General features: G+C 53.0%; 1 protein-coding gene across 2 annotated transcripts in view; it reads left to right on the top strand.

Annotated features, from left to right (window-relative positions):
• BTRC (beta-transducin repeat containing E3 ubiquitin protein ligase) overlaps nucleotides 1–17,364 on the top strand; it is a 1,268,207-nt gene extending 1,250,843 nt beyond the window's left edge. For both annotated transcript variants that reach the window (XM_086922668.1, XM_086922669.1), the window contains one exon: nucleotides 16,901–17,364. The gene's annotated coding sequence lies outside the window, so the exon portion shown is untranslated. The remainder of the gene's footprint in view (nucleotides 1–16,900) is intronic.
• Nucleotides 17,365–17,780: the final 416 nt, after the last annotated feature.

The raw sequence follows: 17,780 nt of genomic DNA, 5'->3' as shown, positions 1-17,780 counted from the left end.
TGTCGCTCTAAGGCTCCATCTCCGGTGCCGGATTCTGTGAAGACTCCGCGCTTTCCCCCTTTCCGGGAGCCGGGACGTCCCCTGCCCAGCTTCGTGCATTTTAAGAAGCCCTCCGCTCCATCATTCGGCAGCCCGACTCCGCTGGTACGCCTTTGGGCCCTGCAGAGCCAGTTGAGGGACTTGGGCCTTCAATGCCGGCGGCTTTGGCCCCGGTGCCGCCGGGTCCCTATGGATCCACGCCTGGATCCAGATCCACGCCAGTCGACCTTACTCGACCTTCCCCGACGCTGATCCTGGTGACAGCGTCCCAGGCATAGGTTGTGCCCACGGCCAATGCCATCCCCATCCTCATCCCCGAGATGGACCAGAAGACAGAGCGACATTGGCCAACGTCGAATCCGACTCTGGAGGATACCTTTGTTCCCTTGTTCATCCCAGGTGTTCCCTATCACCCTGAGGGTGATGGTGAGGACTGAGAGGGGTGGCTGGACCCTTTAACTGACCTGCTGGAAGAGCCAGACTGGAGAAAAGAATTGGGTGATGCCAGGGGTCTGGATACCTCCCCAGGCCTTGGAATGCATTCTCCCTCTACCGTGGCTACGGAGGAGGAAGCATCCTATGCAGTGCTGGTGCGTAGGGCAGCCGATGCCTTGGGCCTGGAGCTCCCTATAGTGGCAGTTAGGACTAACAGCCTGACAGAGGTGCTTTAACCAGGAACAACTTCCTCCAAACCCCTCTAGCCCTTTAATGAAGCCCTCGTGGACTTCCTTCTGGGCACCTGGTCCAGGCCCAGCACAGGGACTCCTGTGGAACGGACATTTGCCCGTCGCCACCACCTGGCTCCGGGCAATACCATTTTCCTCTCCCAACACCCTTCCCCCCAGGGCTTGGGGGTCAAAGCCTCTTCGTCCAAGGCCCCATTCCCTTCTGCACCCCCGGATAGGGAATCCAAGAAGCTGGAGCACCTTGAGAAGCTTATGTTCTCTTCCTTCATCTTAGGGCTGCAGTCCATGAATAACCCATGCCACTTGGGCCGTTATACCCATACTCTTTGGGATACGGTTGTGCAGGTGCTGCCTTATTGTCCGGAGGAGGCCCGGGCTATTCTCTCCCAGGCAGTGGCGGATGGGAGAGATGCAGCGAAATTCACAATCTGCTGCAGACTGGACACTACCGACTCTATAGGCCGAACAATTGACACGTCGGTTGCCCTTCGGCGTTACGCCTGGCTGAGGATGTATGGTTTTCGGAGGATGTCCAGCCAACTTTGATTTTTTGGAGGATGTCCAGCCGACTTTGCTGGACATGCCCATCAATGCCTTCGCCTTTTTGGTGAGAAGGGGGACTGGGTGCTAGAGCCTCTTTAAAGATTCCCAGGCTACGGCCAGATCATTAGGCCTCGCAGCACCCTTCCATCGCCCACAGTCTGCCTTTCGTCCCTTTCGTGGCTACGGAAGGAGCACCCCACCACATTCGACCCAGTCAAGCCACTGCCCCACGCAAGCTGCCCAGCCTCTGCATGGCGTGGGACCTAGCGATGCGGGTCTGAAACCAGCGGGTGGGCCAGTCCACCCTTTCATCCCTGCAGCAGCCTCCAAACCCTCCTCGTCTGACCTTTCAGGGCCACCAGCTGCCAGTGGGTGGCAGGATTCGCCATCACCTCCTCCTTTCCCTTTGAGACTACCCCTCCCTCCATGCCACTGTCTCTCGATTGCATGTCAGAGGATCGTTTGGTGCTTCTCCACCAGGAAGTTTCAGCTCTCTTGGCCAAGGGAACTATTGAGAGGGTACCTGCACCAGAAGTAGGTTGTGGTTGCTATTCCCCCTACTTTCTGGTGCCCAAGAAGGACCGAGGGCTGCGTCCTATCTTAGACCTCAGGGCCCTCAACCGCTTCCTCTGGCAGGAGAAGTTAAAAATGCTAACCTCGCTTCAGGTTGTTGGACAGGCCACATGACGGGCCGCTCTCCCCCGGCTCGACCAGGCCCGAGCCCAGTCATACAAGCACCACACACCACCATTGTACGTCCTACGTCCCCTCAGGGACACCTGCCCTCGAACATGATCACCTCATGGGCCCGATCCACTGCCGACCCATGCGCTCAGCCTGGGCCGCCATCTTGGACACTTCATCACGAGGCCGCCTGGCCCCCGATCGACCTCAACCCTGGGCCTAGCCCGGCCTCAGACATTCCGGCACCACCCTCCACCCAGGAGGTGAGCGAGCTACTTGGCAGGTCAATGGGAGAAAGAGGTGTCGATGGCTCTCCCCCGGCCAGTGCCGCTCGCCCATCGCCTCCCCGGGCGCTGGCTCCACCCCCCCGCTGGGTGTCTGGACTCCCTCATCCCGGACCTCCCGACCTCCAAGTGCGAGGGTCCGGACATCAAAGCCCGCCAGCCCTATAACTGGGGCAGCTCCAGAGCAGGAAGGCAGTTGTATCTTGGAGTCGAGAGACGTAAAGAGGAACTCACCCTGGACGGACTACTGGCGCTGCCGTAGCTCTGTCCTGTGCACCATCGTCCTGCCTGTTGGCGCTGCCACAGCCGTCGTAACCTTCATCCTTCATCGTCGTCCGGATCTGCTGGCGAGGCCGCGGACCGTTGTAACCGTCATCTGCATCGGGACCTGCTTGGCTTCTCCACGGCCCGTCGACCATCCGTCATCCATCCCGGGACCTGCTTGGCTTCTCCACGGCCCGTCGATCATCCTTCGTCCATCTCGGGACCGGCTTGGCTCCTCCACGGCCCGATCAGCAAACACACCGAGCTCGAGGATTGAGAGCTATTTAACTCATTGGCAACTAAGACTGTCCCGCTACCCCTTTTTCCTCAACCAGAGATCAGAACCGAGGGGACCCCTGAGTCCAGACCTCCTTGTATCATATCAACGTAACCTAAGAATTGCCTATAAAGTCTCGTTAACCTTCAATCTTGTGTGGTGTCCGTCTGTGGGGGGGGGAAGTTACTTATCTGTACAGTCGTTGGAGACGGCTCTCCCTGGAGACCTCTCCCCGTAATCTCGGCCGACCCTCCCGGTCCGTCTAACATTGGTGGCCAGCGGCGCGATCCGAATCACCGCATAACGTACAGAGAGTAGCTCACCCCACAACGAACAACAATGTCAACTAAAGAGAGCGGATCAACTGAGAAGTTCCAAATGGAAAAACTCGAGGAATACAGCCATCGTGAACTAAAGCAGTTCTGCATCGAACTAGGTATCGCTACCACCGGACTAAGTACCAAGGACGATTTCAAGCATGCCCTAGAATCTTGGGCAGAGACCGGGGATGTCGAAGCCCCTGAGCAAAGCACCGCGAAAAATACCAGCACGGGCCCTGAGGGGCAAAGAACCAGTCTCTCGCAAGACGAGATCCAAGAAAGAGAAAAAGCCCGACTACACGAACTCGAAATGGCCCGACTCAAGATGGACATAGAACTCAAATTGGCCGAGCAAAAAATAAACTTAGAGCACCTTCGCCTCCGAGAAGAAAGAGAGGAGAAACAGAGGCAAAGGGAGCTCGAGGAAAAAAGACTAACGTACGAGCACGAGCGGAACCTAGCCGAGATCAACCTGCGCAAACAGAATAAAGAGTTAGGGGTGCCTGACCGACCGTCCACCCCAGGGACCACGGAAAAAAAAGTGCACATCCCCAAGGATGTGGTCCGAGAATATTTTCGAGAAGACGACATCCAGCAATGGTTTAAGGCCTATGAAATCGCGATGACTGCGCACCGGATCGATAGAGCCGACTGGGGAGCCGGCCTATGGGGCAAATTCCTTAATGAGGGCCGCGATACTCTGTTACAGCTCCCAGACCACCAGATGACCTCCTACGACCATATGAAAGCGGCCCTCCTCACCCGCTATGGCCTCACGCCCGAGATGTACCGTCAGCGGTTCCGAGACTGCACACGCATTCCAGGTACAACTTGGGTGGACTATGTAACGTACTTTAGCAGAGCCTTCGAAGGCTGGATCAGAGGGAACAACGTCACGACCTACGAGCAGCTGTTCAATCTGATGGTATGGGAGCATCTGTCCAACAATTGCTTCATTGAACTACGCCAACACCTCCTCGACAGCAAGTTAACCGATCCCCGGCAGCTCGCAGCCGAAGCTGACCGGTGGGAGATCACCAGAGTGGGCCGGAATGGGTCCTACGAGCAGAACAGGAACAACAATGGTCACCCCCGACCCAGAGGAGGAGGAGGGGGCCAAGGACGAGGAAGAGACAACACTCCGGCCGCCCCCACTACCAGCACCACCCCCCCGGCCAACCGGGGCAGCACCCCGGCGCGACCGGGATACAGAGCCAATGTTACATGTCACCGATGCCAACGAGTCGGCCACTATGCAAACGACCCAAGCTGCCCGCAGTATCAGAGTCCAAGACCCCGCCAGGTGGCCGCCGCGGCACTAGGGGAAGAACAGATCTCCGAGGAACAAGAAACAGACGAGCAAGAGTATCAAGAGTGGGAGCCAGCAGCCATGACTCTCGCGTGCTTAGGGGGAAGAGACATGGTCCCGCGGGTCCCCCTACCCGCTAACACCCAGAAGTACAGCCAATGGGTGAGCATCAATGGACAACGGGCCGAAGCCCTTCGAGACACCGGGGCCAGTGTGACAGCCGTCCGCTGTCATCTGGTGACCCCAGAACAATATCTACCGAACATTCTCTGCCCTGTACGATCCGCCGACAACTCAGAGAGTCTGTGTCGGATGGCCTGCGTCCCCTTTGAGTGGGGAGGGGTCTCCGGCATGCTGAAGGTAACGGTCCGAGACGACGCCCCCGTGGACTGCCTCCTCGGAAATGACCTGGAAAGCTCCCCGTGGGCAGCCGTGGAGCGAAAAGAACACTTGGGGATGTTGGGCGTCCCAGACTGGGCGTGCGTCACCACCCGGTCCATGGCCGCCCGTGCCAACCCCCACCCCGAAGAACCAGAATGGCCGGCGCCACCGCCCCCGGTCGCCCCCGCCGAGACCCCCGACCATGGTATCCCCCTCGAACTTGCCCAACCTTCCGACCTTGCTAATCTTGACCAGTGGGCTCAAGAAGGGGGACCCACACAAGAACAATTTCGTCAGGAGCAGGAGACTTGTCCCTCCCTTGAGGGACTCCGACAACAAGCGCTCGCCCAAAGCGCAGGGGATACCTCCGGAACTCATTGGGTCTACTGGGACAATGACCTATTGTACAGCGAGCAACGAATCGCCGAGCTAGGGGCCAACCGAGTACTAGTGGTGCCCCTCCGCTTTAGAGACTTCCTGCTAAATCTGGCCCACGATGTCCCCCTGGCAGGGCACCTGGGACAAGATAAAACCTACAGCCGCCTAGTGACCCACTTCTTCTGGCCAAAAATGAGAAACGATGTGCACCAGCATTGCCGATCTTGCCCCACGTGCCAAGCCAGTGGGAAGAGCGGCCGCAAATTAAAGGCCCCCCTGCAACCCTTTCCAGTAGTCACGACCCCATTTGAGAGGGTCGGAATAGACATTGTGGGACCCCTAGACCCGCGTACAAGACAAGGCCATCGCTTCATCCTGGTACTAGTGGACCACGCCACCCGCTACCCTGAGGCTATTCCTCTCCGGACCGTGACAGCCCCAGTGGTCGGCCGGGCCCTGATGGGGATCTTCTCCCGTGTGGGGTTCCCCCGAGAAGTCGTCAGTGACAGAGGCACAAACTTTATTTCCAAATATATGAAGTCCCTCTGGCAACAGTGTGGGGTCACCTACCGCTTCACGACCCCCTATCACCCCCAAGGAAACGGACTTGTTGAGCGGTTCAATCGCACGCTAAAAGGGATGATCGGGGGATTGGAAGAGCCCCTCCGTCGCCAGTGGGATGTGCTGCTGCCGTGCCTCCTCTTCGCCTACCGGGAGGTCCCACAGAAGTCCCTAGGCTTCAGCCCATTCGAGCTGCTCTATGGGCACCCAGTACGGGGGCCACTCAGCCTGATCAAAGAAGGCTGGGAGATGCCTCCGGCCAAGAGTCCGCCCGATGTCTTCCGGTACCTCCTCACCCTCCGCAACCAGTCCCGAAGGTTCAGAGACCTAGCAAAAGCCAACCTAGAGACAAGTCAAGAGGACATGAAGAAATGGTATGACCAGAACGCCTCATCTATTGAATTCGAGCCGGGGCAACAGGTCTGGGTAATGTCCCCCACAGAACCGTGCGCTCTCCAAGACAAATGGACGGGACCCTTCAAGGTAATCGAGCGCAAGGGTCCTGCCACCTATCTGATCGATATGGAGTCCGCCCGGAATCCGCTCCGAGTCCTCCACACCAACAGACTGAAACCCCACTTTGCGCGAACAGAACTCAGTCTCTTGATGGCCACAGACAATGGGGTTGAAGACGACTCCGAACCTCTCCCTGACCTCTTGCGGACCCAGGAGCAAGACGGCTCCGTGGATGGGGTCCGACTCTCGGAGTCCCTCACCAGAGAACAACGCCACGAGTGCCAAGCCCTCCTATCACGATTTGCCAGTCTGTTCTCCCTCACCCCAGGTGTCACTTCCTGGTGTGTGCACGATGTGGACACCGGAGACAACCCTCCTATCCGCCACCGGGCCTACCGCGTACCTGATCGGGTACGGGCCTGCATCCAGGCGGAAGTAGCTAAGATGCTCACGCTCGGGGTCATCGAGCCCTCAGACAGTCCATGGGCCAGCCCGGTCGTACTGGTCCCCAAAGCGGCCGCCCCCGGAACCACACCAGAACTCCGGTTCTGTGTCGACTACCGGGGCCTGAATGACGTCACCAGAACGGACGCACACCCCATCCCCCGGGCAGATGAACTGGTCGACCGAATGGGCGCTGCCCGCTACCTCAGCATCTTCGACCTGACGGCAGGTTATTGGCAGATCGGCCTCACATCCCGAGCACAAGAACGTTCTGCCTTCTCCACCCCCGATGGCCACTATCATTTTAAGGTCATGCCCTTCGGCATGAAAAATGCCCCAGCGACTTTCCAACGGCTCGTCAACCAGGTCCTGGCGGGGCTCGAAGAGTTCAGCGCCGCCTACCTGGACGACATCGCTGTGTACAGCCACCATTGGACCGAGCACCTCCACCACCTCCAAGCAGTACTACAAGCCCTTCAGCGAGCTGGCCTCACGATCAAGGCCAGCAAATGTCAAATTGGACAAGGGTCGGTGACCTACCTCGGACACCAGGTGGGAAGCGGCCTAGTGGCCCCTCTACAGCTGAAGATTGCCGCCATCCAGAACTGGCAACCCCCTATCACTCAAACTGAGGTGCGAGCCTTCCTGGGCCTCACGGGCTACTACCGAAGGTTCGTGAAAGACTATGGTACCATCGTAGGGCCTCTCACCGAACTCACATCAAAAAATCAGCCCAAGAAAGTGAACTGGACCCCAGAGTGTCAAGCGGCATTCGAACAGTTAAAGGCCGCCATGTGTTCCGCTCCTGTGCTCCAGGCCCCAGACTACAGCCGGGAGTTCATCGTCCAGACGGACGCCTCCGACCAGGGCATTGGGGCAGTCCTGTCCCAAGTGAACACCGAAGGCCTTGATCAACCGGTGGCCTTCATCAGCCGGAGACTCCTACCCCGGGAACAACGCTGGAGCACCATAGAAAGGGAAGCCTTCGCTGTGGTATGGGCCCTCAAGAAGCTCCGGCCCTACCTTTTTGGCACCCACTTTCGGGTACAGACTGACCACCGACCCCTGCAGTGGTTGATGCATATGCGGGGGGAAAACCCAAAACTGCTACGCTGGTCCATCTCCTTGCAAGGTATGGACTTCACGGTTGAACACCGGCCTGGGTCCGACCACGCCAACGCGGATGGCCTGTCCCGGTTTTTCCGCCTCGACGAAGAGAGTCCCCAAGAGGATGGGTAACTCTCCCCGCCTTCAGCTGGGGGGGACGCATGTTGGACAGGCCACATGACGGGCCGCTCTCCCCCGGCTCGACCAGGCCCGAGCCCAGTCATACAAGCACCACACACCACCATTGTACGTCCTACGTCCCCTCAGGGACACCTGCCCTCGAACATGATCACCTCATGGGCCCGATCCACTGCCGACCCATGCGCTCAGCCTGGGCCGCCATCTTGGACACTTCATCACGAGGCCGCCTGGCCCCCGATCGACCTCAACCCTGGGCCTAGCCCGGCCTCAGACATTCCGGCACCACCCTCCACCCAGGAGGTGAGCGAGCTACTTGGCAGGTCAATGGGAGAAAGAGGTGTCGATGGCTCTCCCCCGGCCAGTGCCGCTCGCCCATCGCCTCCCCGGGCGCTGGCTCCACCCCCCCGCTGGGTGTCTGGACTCCCTCATCCCGGACCTCCCGACCTCCAAGTGCGAGGGTCCGGACATCAAAGCCCGCCAGCCCTATAACTGGGGCAGCTCCAGAGCAGGAAGGCAGTTGTATCTTGGAGTCGAGAGACGTAAAGAGGAACTCACCCTGGACGGACTACTGGCGCTGCCGTAGCTCTGTCCTGTGCACCATCGTCCTGCCTGTTGGCGCTGCCACAGCCGTCGTAACCTTCATCCTTCATCGTCGTCCGGATCTGCTGGCGAGGCCGCGGACCGTTGTAACCGTCATCTGCATCGGGACCTGCTTGGCTTCTCCACGGCCCGTCGACCATCCGTCATCCATCCCGGGACCTGCTTGGCTTCTCCACGGCCCGTCGATCATCCTTCGTCCATCTCGGGACCGGCTTGGCTCCTCCACGGCCCGATCAGCAAACACACCGAGCTCGAGGATTGAGAGCTATTTAACTCATTGGCAACTAAGACTGTCCCGCTACCCCTTTTTCCTCAACCAGAGATCAGAACCGAGGGGACCCCTGAGTCCAGACCTCCTTGTATCATATCAACGTAACCTAAGAATTGCCTATAAAGTCTCGTTAACCTTCAATCTTGTGTGGTGTCCGTCTGTGGGGGGGGGAAGTTACTTATCTGTACAGTCGTTGGAGACGGCTCTCCCTGGAGACCTCTCCCCGTAATCTCGGCCGACCCTCCCGGTCCGTCTAACACAGGTCCTGTCTGCCCTTGACCCTGGAGAGTGGATAGTAGCGTTTGACTTGCAGGACACTTATTTTCACATTCCCATCCTGCCCGCCCACAGGCGTTACCTACTGTTCACGGTAGGCCATGATAATTTTCAGTTCACTGTGCTCCCCTTCAGCCTTACCAGTGTCCCTCGGGTGTCACGAAAGTGATGGCGGTGGTCGCAGCTCATCTGTGCAGATCGGGGGTTCCAGTCTTCCCCTATCTGAACGACTGGCTGTGAAGGCGGGCTTGATCCAGTCAGTCAACTCCAGACTACGGCAGACCTCCAAAATTCGCTGGGGTTCACTATCAACATGCCGACGTCACACCTGACTCCCTCTCAGTCACTGCTTTTCATCTGAGCTGTTCTAGACACAGTGCAGTTTTGGTATTATCCTCCCGAGCAGCGAGTCCGTAATATTCGGGCTATGATATTGATGTCTCAGCCTCTGTCCTGGATTTCAGTGAGAATGACTCTGAGGCTTCTGGGCCTTATGTAAATGTAAATGTAAATGTACATGTATTTATATAGCGCAAATCACTGACCGAGGTCGGTATCTAAGCGCTTGCTTAGGGAACCCGTCCTGGTATTCCCCTGTGAGATAACCCCGGCAGGGTATCCACAAGGTGAAAGCCAGGCATCCCGCCGCAAGGGGCCGTTGTGGAGATTAAGCAAGCTATTGCCCAGAGTCACAGAGTGTGAACCCGTGAGTCGAGAAGGCACCGGAGCGAGAATTATCAAGTCCGTGGAATTTTTGAGCCCAAGACCCGCCGAGGCGGGGAATTGGACCCTGGTCCAGGGCCGATCTCAGCTTCCGGGTCTGCCGCCTCTAACCCCTGAGCCACACTTCTCCACAGAGATTATGGCCTCCTGCATCCTGCTAGATCAAGCCAGATGGCATATACGGGCTTTGCAGTGGGACCTGAAGTTCCAGTGGGCGCAGCAACAAGAGAATCTTGCCGACTACGTCCAGATCTCGGAGGGTCTGGGCAACAACTGCAGTGGTGGTTAACGAACCAGGATTGGGTCAGAGGCAGATCCCTCTCCCTTCCCCAACCAGACCTTACGGTGGTGACCGATGCATCACTCCTGAGATAGGGCAGCCACCTGGGGGAGGTGGAGATCAGAGGATTCTGGTCTCTGGCGGAGTCCAGTCTCCATATCAACCTGTTGGAGCTCCTGGCGATTCACTTGGCACTGAAGGCATTCCTTGCCTCCCTCAAGGGGAAGGCAGTGCAGGTGTTCACGGACAACAACACCACCATGTGGTACTGCAACAAGCAAGGCAGGGTGTGGTCGTGGACCCTTTGTCAAGAGGCTCTTTGCCTTTGGACATGGCTGGAACATCAGGGCATAACCCTGGTGGTTCAACACCTGGTGGGTTCTCCGAATGCCAGGGCGGACAAACTGAGATGTCGGAGCCTGGTGGATCATGAATGGCCTCTCCACTCAGAGGTGCTGCAAGGTCTCTATCAGCAGTGGGGAGAGCCTTGGTTAGATCTGTTCGCCACCGAAGAGAACGCGCAATGTCAGCACTTCTGCGCGCTGGAGTTACCAATGCGTTACTCGCTCGGCTACACTTTTCATCGTGAGTGGAGCTGCGGCCTCCTGTACTCCTTTCTGCCTGTACCACTTCTGACCTGAATGCTGAAGAAGATCAGGTGCGCTCGGGCCAAAGTTATTCTTGTGGCACCGGACTGGGCACAGTCTGGTACCCCCGAGCTTCTGAGCATGGCCATCGATCCTCCAATCAGACTGACCCTTCGGGAGGATCTTCTGTTGCAGCAGCAGGGGACGTACATCCACCCAAACCTGTCCAGCCTCCACCTCCTTGTGTGCAGATTGAGAGGCTGCAGTTGACAGCTTTTGACCTTCCTCCTGAAGTCTGCAATCTTATCTTGGCAGCCAGGTGTCCTTCCACTAAGACAGTATACGCCTGAAAATGGGATACGTTTGTGGCATGGTGCACAGCAAAGGCTGTGGATCCCCTTTCTGACCCTTTTTCTGAGGTAATTCCTTCGTTTTTTGGCCCAGCAGGGCTCTGCTCTGGGCACTCCTAAAGGTTACCTGGCAGCCATTTCTGCTTTTCTTCGGCTGCCAGGTCAGCCTTCTTTGTTCTAGTCCCCTATTGTAAGTAGGTTCTCTAAAGGCAACATTCACCTCTTTCCTCCATCTCCTTTCATAATGCCTTAGTGGGACTTGAACCTTGCCTTAACTTATCTTATGTGCACTCCCTTTGAGCCTCTTCACACCTGTCCTCTCAGGCTTCTCAATCTGAAGACTCCCTTTCTTTTTGCCATCACCTCCGCTCGTAGAGTGAGTGAGCTCCAGACTCTTTCTTCTAAGCCTCCTTTCCTTTCAGTCCATACGGACATGGTGGTGTGCCGAACGAGATTTTTTGCCAAAATTAGTCACTCCTTTTCACATCGCGCAGACTATTACCTTGCTCACAATTTTCCCACCTCTGCACCCTTCCCAAGAGGAGGAGAGACTCCACCATCTGGACCCAAAACGTGTGCTGTCCTTCTACCTTGACAGCACAAAAGATTTCCTGGTGGATGATAAACACTTTGTTGGCTACGTCTGTGCCAAAAAAGGTTGGGCTGTTCAGAAGCGAACCATCTCATGATGGGTAGTCCTTTGTATCAAGATTTGTTATGCTTTAGCTAAAAAGGAACCTCCAGTGGGTCTGTGCGCTCATTCCACTAGAGCTACGGCAGCCACCACTGCTTTGTCGTGGGGAGTTCCATTCATCAATATCTGTCAGACGGCCACGTGGGCTTCTATTCACCCATTTACCACACATTACTGCCTGGATATTCATGTCTGGAGGGATGGCTACTTTGCCCATTCTTTCCTCCAGGATTTTCTGCTGTGAACTTGGTTCGCAGACCTTCCTCCAGGGTTGGTATTGGTGGAGTATCTAATAGTCTCTGTCAGATGAACAAGTTACTTACCTTCGGTAACGATGTAGCTGTAAGAGACATATATTAGTTATAGATTCCTTACTGCCCCACCCATCCTCCCCGCGAACTAGGGTTAGAGGTACCCTTAAAGGGCCCTAGTATGGCGCACCAGTGGTCAGTATTTTTCATGGCTCTGCGCTTTTGGCGTGGAAAGTTGTGTCAGAACTTACGTCAGAGCGCAGGGTGACATCTAAGTAGACACTGCAACGTCATCCCAGCAACCATGACGCCAACAATGAATGCAGAGTTGACCGACACCACCTACCGACGCACAGGGGTATTGCTGAAGAAAAATTCTCCATATCCAGTCTGACGCCTGGGGTAATTCTAAGGTAAGGAATCTATAACTATTAAATGTCTATAACGGATACATCCTTCCCACAGGTAAGTTACTTATTCTGTTGGAGTCTTCCAGGAGATTGGCAGCACACTAGGGAGTCCTAGATTTTTTTGAATTTATCCAGGAAGAAGTGTGCTCACTGCTGCATCGTTCCTTAGAGGGAGAGGGCCCTATCCATACCACATTAGGTTTTAGAAAAGAGTTAACTATGTTGTATATTTCTCTGAAAGGGTGTTTAGTCTGCCTGATCTTCTCCGCAAAGTCATTCAATGAAATTGCCTGGTGGTCTTTTTTTAAATAGGACAATCCGTGCCATATTATAGACTCAGGTGCAGGCAAAGGAGCTGTCAGGAGGTGCACAGACTGAGAACCATAAAGAGGTACTGCATAGCCAGTGTGCCCCTTGATGGTAAAATGGATGTCCTTGATGAAAGATCCGTGCTCCCTTTCAAAAAGCAGGCAACGTTGCTGCCTTTTCTGTGAAAGACAGAGTGGCTGCTTAAAAACAGCCAATGTGCCTTTCACTAATGCGCTGCCACCTGGGCAGACTTGAGTTGGCAGCGGTGCTGGAGGCAGCACATTAACTGTTACAGGGCACACTGAGCAGATCTGACCCCACAACACCCTTTTATAGGTGGACCATGATGCAGACCAAAGGAGAGCATCCTATACATAATATGGCCCCTGTTCTTTTAATTGCATGTTTTGTTCTTTTAACATAACTACACATTCTACATTTTAAATATGTGTTTAATATTGAATATTGAACTTCCATTCAACATTTAACATCTTAACATAAGAATAGATAAAATGAAGTGTAAAGAAACTAAAATGAAGAGAAGTCTAGTGCAAAATATAGGTTGTGTTGTGGATTTTGAGGTCCCTGAAAGAGCTTCACATCTCATGGAACACACTCAAGAGTGTGCGTCTTGCCAGTGCTGAGGTTAAAAAGCATATATCAGGCGCATGAATTGAGTCTGACCAGCGGTATGACAGACACTGGCATGGCTAAACCACGCATGCCTCTGCAAGGCTGTCTGTACAATGAATGCGTCTTAACAAAGCATTCCTTTACCAGCAAGGCTTTACCACACAATTTTGTGGTAAAGGCATGACTAGTAAAGAGATACGTGTGGTAAAGATCACCCCCAGCCCTAAAAACAGCCGCCTCCCCTACTGAGCTCTAAAAATAACCCCAACCCTCCATCACGCCGTAAAAACAACCCAACCCCCGAACCCTAAAAACAACCCCATCCCTACAAACAACCCAAACTCCCCCAACCCAAGCCCTAATATCAACCCTGCCCCCCCCCGCCCCCGGCCCTAAAACATCCTGACCCCTCCTGTGAGCCCTGAAAACAACCCGACCAATTCTGAACCCTAAAACCTACCACCCAAAACCCGGCTCCAGCCCTACTTACCAGACCACATCCACATCTCCTGATCCTTTCTCTACCTGTGCCTGCCCATCCGCGCATTTAGACTGCGAGCTGTCTTAGCCATGTATATGCATGGATAAGGCAAGCATGGTTCCTCATGTGGCGGTTTCCCAGTCCGAACAGTACTGCCCAGTGTTATCCAGTGCATGGAAAACCTTACGTGGTGGTGTTACAGAAGTCCCAAGATATCAGCACGGGCTGTACAAGTTGATGGATATATGCTTAACCGTGACACTTGCCTTTGAACAAGGGAAACAGTGTTTTACACTAGCAGAGCTTTGTTTAGTCTGATACAATGGCAACTTTTGTACAGACCATTTCGTAATGGCAGCGGGTCCACACAATTATTTCTAGTGAGGTCATAAACCCATAACTGATCCTAATTAGAGAATGTTTTGTCTTCACTGGATCATGCATTTTTAAATTACAGTCAAACAGAAAATTGAGCTGGTGGGCACAGGTGATTGTGAGCTGAGCTCCCTATTAATTACATTTATGACTACCCATGACCATATTTTAAGCAGTCCTCAAAAGCATTTATAACCAGTTTTGTTTTGTCTCGATTAAGCTTCCGCAAACTCCACACCACTGCACTCTACACCACTCTACTCTGCACCACTGCACTGTATGCCACTCTACTGCACACTACTCAGTGCCACTGCTCTCTATGCCACTCTACACCACTCTACTCTGCTCTATGCCACTGCACTTTATGCTGCACCACTCTGCTCCATGCTACTACGCTCCACTCCACTGCACACTACTCAGTGCCACTGCTCTCCATGCCACTCTACACCACTCTACTCTACTCTTTGCCACTGCACTTTATGCTGCACCACTCTGCTGCATGCTACTACGCTCTACCCCACTGCATTCTATGCCACTCTACTCTGCACCACTCCACTCTGTGATACTGCACTCTACACCTGCAACACTCCAAGCTCTTCTACTCTGCACCACTCCAGACCACTGCAACCTACACCACTCCACTGCACTCTACACTGCTGCACTCTACTCTGCCCACTACACGCCTCTGCAACCTACACCACTGCACTCTACACCATTGCATTCTACTATAGACAACTGTATTCTACACCAATCTATTCTACACCACTCTACGCAACTGCTCACTATGCCACTTTACAGTGCATCACTGTACTCTGCAATACTCTGCACCACTCTACTGTGCACCACTCCTCTCTAAGCCACTTAGCTCTATCCACTCTGCTCTGCACCACTCTGCTGTGTGCCACTGCACACTACTCTGCAACACTCCACTCAGCTCTACACCATTGCTCTCTAAGCCACTGTACACTATGCCACTCCACTCTATGCCATTCTACTCTGCACCACTCTATGCCTCTGCATGTGACCCTACATCGCTCCACGCAGCTCTACTCTACACAATTGCACTCTACACTATTGCACTCCATTCTACCCCACTCATCGCCACTCCCTTCTACTCTGCACCACTCTACAGTACACCATAGCAATCTACACCACCATACTCAATACCGCTCCATGCCACTGCACTCTACTCTGCACCATGCCACTGCATTCTATGCCACTACAAATCACTCTACTATGCGCTACTGCATCCAATGTTACTGCGCCTTACAACACTGCACTCTACACCCCTCCATGCCACTGAATTCTACTCTGCACCGCTCCACGCCATTGCACTCTATTCAACTGAACTCTACTCTACAGCACTGTACTCTATGCCACTCTACTGCACTTTTTTCCACTCTGTGCTACTCAACTCTACACTACTGTACACCACTCTACTCTTCACACCACTTCATTCTACTCTGCAACACTACACTCTATGCCACTCTACTCTGCCCGCTCCACTGAACTCCACCTTGCACCACTCAACTCTGCACCACTCCACTCTACGCCACTTCACTGTACTTCACAGCACAGCTCTCCACTCTGTCCCTTCACTTTACACCACACCACTCTGCACCATGCCACTGCACTCTACTCCACTCCAGTGTTCGCCACTCCACTACACATAGTGCCACTTTCTGCCACTCTGCCCCACTCCAAACAGCACAACTCTGCTGTGTCTCTTCACTCTATACCACTCCACTCTATGCTGCTCTACACCACTGTCCGCCATGCCACTCTGCCCACTCCACTCTACTCCTGCCCACACTACGTCACTCTATGCTATGCCTCTCCACTCTATGCCACTCCACTGTACATCACTCTGTGCCACACTATTCTACGCCACTCTACTCTACGCTGCTGTACAACATGGCTAAAAGACATTGGCAAAGCCAATATATCTCTCTCATAGGCGAAACCTTTTGGCTTTCCCAATGCTTGATTAGCAAGGAAATTGCTGTTTCCAAACTCTTCTCACCTTACAGTCAGTGAAAGAAAAGTAAAGTGAATTATTTGACAATCTTGCTGGGATACAGGGATTGTGAAAGGAAAGGCTATACGATGTAATTTTTTTGTAACACAACAAAATGAAAATTACTGTAAAGTAACTGTACATATTAAGCAGTTGGTAAAGCAAAAATTTAACACTTTTTTTGTAATTCTGAAGTGTGATGGAAACAAATATTTGAATAGGATCAAAACAAATCAAGACACTTTACTTTGTGATACAAATGATAACTTATCACTGAAACTCGATCTTCACACATTACAATTTGTATACAATGTAGTTATAACAGTAAAACTGTATGTCTTTGCAAATTTAGTGGCAATATGAATTGAAAATGTGCTGTCTGTAAATGATAGTGCACTACCGCGTTATGCTTTAGTTACATTAAAAACAAGTGCTCGTTTCGTCCATTAAGGATATGTGGCTTGTGAAAGTTTGTCCTACTAAAAATTGGATCGTGGTTCTAAAAGGTTTGGGACGCACTGTTCTAGGGGCAGCTCAAGCTGTCTCAAAGCCCAGACATTCAAAGGTAACAATCTGACAGAGGTGAAAGTAATCTAAAGGAAGTGACTCAAAGAGCATTTGGAGATCCTGTGTGTTTGTAATAATGTGTATAATAACTTCCGTGTTATTGCAGGAAGTAATATCACCATTGACATAATATAAACAAATATAACCAGCAAATTCTGAATATTACATTATGGATAACTTGTTTCTTTTTCTCCCTTTTAAGGGCTCATTCGAGCTATGGTATTGAAATGATCTGCAAGTACCAGGACGAAAGCTTATCTGCTTGACAATTTACTTGCCGAAAAGATCAACTGTTGTGGCAGAATTTGGAACACCTCTGGCAGGTGATGAGCTCAGGGCTGGTCAACGCATCGTTAAGGGACTGCGAAAAAGCTGCCAATAAACTGTAGAAAATGGATGTGGACAAGAGACACCGAAGGCCTCTGCTTGTCTCCCCGTTACACATTCTATACATGTATTATTAAAAAGCACTTCAAGGATTGTGACTGTTTTGCGCTGTGCACCATGCCGAGAATTCGCTTCGGATTCTGGCGCCAAAAGCCAAGTTCACTGCCGAAGTGTTGGGACGTTCAAGAACCCGGACGTAAAAGGAACAATTCACTACTTTGGGTATTGAGAATGAAATGTATGTGTTCGTGCAGTATAAATTATTTATCTCTTCCTCCATTTTTATGCTCTTGTTCTTTCTCTATTTGCATATCTATATCTAGTCACAATTCGCGTGTTTCTAGCTTTCACGTATCTCCTTTTGCTCATGTATAAAATGGCCGACTGCATAGGGCCACACTGCCGCATAATGAATATTTATCTCTGCATTATTACAAGAAATGCATGGAGACCCAGACTACGCCCAGGGGCTTCTGCGTAATAACTCACGCTGCACAGCCTGCGCATATTGGATATGTATTTTTTAAATTATATTTTAACCAACACTCCTTTGATTTCTAGCCCATTTTGAGAATCTGTAGGGGCAGTCACATTTGGTAGAAGATAGCTGCTAAGCAATCGACAGCAATACTCTCCTCTGAAAAAAAGATTTCGTAGGTCACTCTTTCTCTAGGTCGCACACAATACCACGGATG

The sequence above is a fragment of the Lissotriton vulgaris genome, chromosome 5 (assembly GCF_964263255.1).
Source record: "Lissotriton vulgaris chromosome 5, aLisVul1.2, whole genome shotgun sequence".
Classification (NCBI taxonomy): Eukaryota; Metazoa; Chordata; class Amphibia; order Caudata; family Salamandridae; genus Lissotriton; species Lissotriton vulgaris.
Note: the sequence above shows the minus strand (reverse complement) of the source record. Positions and strands in the feature narration are given on the sequence as shown.